Genomic DNA, 4,015 nt, shown 5'->3' with positions numbered 1-4,015 from the left:
TATTTTTTTTTTTTTTTTTTTTTTTTTTTTGAGTAGGAGTCTCACTCTGTTGCCCGGGCTGGAGTGCAGGGGCATGCTCACAGCCACCGCAGCCTCAACCTGCTGGGCTCAAGTGTTCCTTCCATCTCAGCCTTCCAAGTGGCTGGAACCACAGGCACATGCTACCACGCCCAGTCAATTTTTTTATTTAGTGGAGAGATGAGGTCTTGCCAAGTTGCCCAGGCTGGTTTCGAACCCCTGGGTTCAGGCAATCCTCTTGCCTCTGCCTCCCAAAGTGCTGGATTACAGGTGTGAGCCAACGTGCCTGGCTGACAAATGGTAGTTTCTTAAGGGTTAGTTGCCTTGTGGAACATGAAACTATACCAAAAACCTTTTTGTACTATGTTAAATTAAGATCCATTGGTCTATATTGCATTTTGATTGGATTGTTCACAATTTTGTAACATCATGCATTTTGTCATCTGAAAAATTTTATTCACTGAGCTATGCAGATCTTCCAAATGTTGACATATTCCATTATACATTATACAGAATTCACATTCCTTAATATCATGATTGGTTTTATCAGAAAAGTCTTTAAGTTTTAAATTTTGAGAAGCTGTGACACTTATGGTGGCAAAAGTTTTCCAGAATTCAGATTTTCAACTGAAAACTCAAATTATATCATTGGCAATAAACACTGTTAGATTTTTCCCCTGAAGTGACAAACTCACTTTGTTCCTTTTTGAGAGTCTGCCAGATATCCAAGTCTGATAACCACGGTTTGTTAGTCAATCTTTCGAGTAAACATGGCATTCCAAGAAAGAGCAGCTGATCCAGCTCACAACTCAAAGAATGGCCTAAGATTTTTTTTTTTTTTTTTTTTGAGTTGGAGTATCACTCTGTCGCCCAGACTGGAGTGCAGTGGCCGCTCCTGGCCACCGCAGCCTCGACCTGCTGGGCTCCGGCGATCCTTCTGCCTCAGCCTTCCAAGTAGCCGGAATTACAGGCGCGCGCTACCACGCCCGGCTGATTTTTAAAAATTTATTTATTGTAGAGATGAGGTCTCGCTGCCCAGGTGGGTCTCAAACCCGTGAGCTAAGGCAATCCACTCACCTCAGCCTCCCAAAGGCGCGGGATTACAGGCTGAGCCACCGAGCCCGGCTTGGCCTAAGATTTTTACTCAAGAAAACCATCATACTTTGGTACGCAGAAGTGCCTTAGGCATATTTCTCAGTTTATCAGATAGAAAATATTGAAAAGACATTTAAACTCGAGGACTAAGATTTTAATAGAATTAATACATTTTTTCCCACTTCATCAAGGACATTATGTGAAACTGGCATTTGCTTTTTTTTAATTATAGAAACTTTCTCTTTAATCAAGGTTTTTTTTTTTTTTTTTGAGTTGGAGTCTCACTCTGTCGCCCAGACTGGAGTGCAGTGGCCGCTCCCGGCCACCGCAGCCTCGACCTGCTGGGCTCCGGCGATCCTTCCACCTCAGCCTTCCAAGTAGCTGGAACTACTGGCACATGCTACCACGCCCAGCTAATTTTTTGATTTATTGTAGAGATGAGGTCTTGCCTGCCCAGCCGGGTCTCGAACCTGCGGACTCAGGCAATCCACTCACCTCAGCCTCCCAAGGCACGGGATTACAGGCTGAGCCACCGAGCCCGGCTTAATCAAGGTTTTTAACGTGGAACAGATTTCTTGAATAAAATGGAAAGTCTCCAATACTTTGAAACATCAACCCAAAAGTCACCATACGTACAACACCCAGCGGAAAAAAAACAGCAAGTTTACACGATCCCTGTGACAGCCACGGTCTTAACCTCAAATGCTTCCTCCATCTGCCAAGTGTGTTCTGGATATAGAGCACACCATGGCTTTGGGGGTCAATTCAGTTGAGGCTGTGGCCACACAGCTCTCATCTGGCTGGGCTGTGATGATGCTGGCTCTACTCAAGAAGCAAGGCAGTTACCTGCATATTCAGACAGTGCATTGAACATCTTTGAAATATCAAAGTGAGAAACAAGAAGGAGCAGAATAATGTTATCAGAGGGATTTTAGAAAGTAAGAACAGCTGTGTCAAACTTGAAGCTGAAAAGTGGTTCGCCAACTTTTCTTTGGCTTCTTGGGCAGTGGGTACCGAAACAGCAAGATGTGAGGTTCTGGCTCATGGACCACAGAATGGACCCATCCCTGACTCTGCTGCACACCAAGCTTCCTCCATTCAGATTCAGACATCAAATGGGTTTTAGGGACCAGCTTGGCTATGTCCTTGGGCAACATGACATGCTGGTACTCAAACTCCTCCTGGTCGTATTTGTCTGAATAGTAAATTTGTGCGACATGACCGCGTTGCTTGCAGGCCTTCGCCTCCACGCCGCCAACCTCCAAACAACTTCCAGCAGCATGTGTTCCCACCCCCTTTGGCCTCCTGGCATTTGCTTCTCAAATGGCTAACGCATGGCGGTGAAGAATACGACTCTTAGTGCCATCTGGGGCCACCGCCTTGACTTGTGTTAAGGCAGTTTTACCCACCAACATTTTTGAGCTGTCAGTGCAATGTTGACATTGTGAAGAGGAATAATGTCTTATTATTATGAAAATAATTTTGTCCTGTGGACTCCTGAAAGGGCCTTGGGGACCCCCAGGGGTCTGAGGACCACATTTGAAGAACTGCTGGTCTAATGAGTATTACAACCTCTCCCCAGAAGGCTCCCAAGGTATCACTAGTGAGAGGCACGTGATTGGTTCCAGTTCCTGAGAACATGACAGGGAAATGGTAGCGGGCGTAAGCAGCTGTCACGGGGCTTATAGCTGGAGGAGTTAAAACAGAGTCTGGACTACCACTTGTCGGGAAGGCTTTGGGATTTGATCTCCAAGCTCTTCCACTCATGATGCTGACACTGAATCTGGGATTAGGGGGCGTCTGCAGTATGTACTGGAGTTGCCAGTCTTCTGCGTCAGAGAAGTGATAAGTCGTCTCGATTTTCCAGTGCTTAGCACAGGCCTCACTTGGTAAATATTGAATGAATGAATCACAGGTGACAGGAGTAACGGGTAGGAAGCTGGCACCCTCTCTAATGGGCCGCCCTGAGGAGGACAAAGTAGCTCCATCTACTTTAAATGTTCTCTAATGGGGTGGAAGTAGAAGGTGTTAAATACCCAGAGTAGCACCCATGGGTGGTGGTCGTGTTCCACTTGGAGGGAGAAGTACATAGGCAATAACATCCTGGGCAGCGGGGTTGGCTAAAGAACATGCAGGACAATAGTGGCCAACTCAAGAGGATTGCCGGAAGTCTATGTAATGTGGGCTGAGGTGAATGAGGAAGTGGATGCACACAGCACTGCCTCCTGACTCTCTCCCTCCCTCCACTGACCGGCCAGGTTAGCATTGCAACTGGACAGGGCTACCAGCACCTCCCTGGCCACTAGGGGAGCTCTGGCCCTTAACTGTGAAGCCTCACACCTGAGGCAAATTTTTTCAGTTCCTTTTCTTCTAACACTGTTCTAGGCAGTAGTGCCCTGAATCAATAAACAGTAGTACCTACCTGAGGCACCCCAGGTTGGATTTTTTGCTTGCTAACAGCTTCAACCAGTTCTGTGGCCATAGTTCTCCTAGGCTCAGGTACATATATCCTATATCTTATTATTTGGAGCAAAGCTGCTTTTGAAAAATTGAATTTGGTCAAGGACTGGATTTGTTCACACTCTGAGTAGTTATGAAGAGCAGAATGTGCTGGTAGCCACGAAGTGCTGTGGCAGTTGCTGTCTCAGCAGCTGCAGATGACACTTGGTGAGGCCTAGAAGTGGCCAGTGAGGTGGGGACAACAGGAGTATGACTTCTCAGGCAGTTTCCCAACTAGATGACTTTAGGGATCTGGGTGCAAAAGACATACCTCAGGGGGCAGACTGCCAGTCTTCCCCTCCCCATTTCAAGCCAGATCAAGATGGGTGACAGAACTCAATCCTGCTCTCCCCCCCACGACCCCAGGAGGAATCACCCATCTCCTTATGAAGCCAGGCAGAGG

Source organism: Carlito syrichta, unplaced genomic scaffold (genome assembly GCF_000164805.1).
Source record: "Carlito syrichta isolate Samal-C Ts95f unplaced genomic scaffold, Tarsius_syrichta-2.0.1 Scaffold306593, whole genome shotgun sequence".
Lineage (NCBI taxonomy): Eukaryota > Metazoa > Chordata > Mammalia > Primates > Tarsiidae > Carlito > Carlito syrichta.
Note: the sequence above shows the minus strand (reverse complement) of the source record.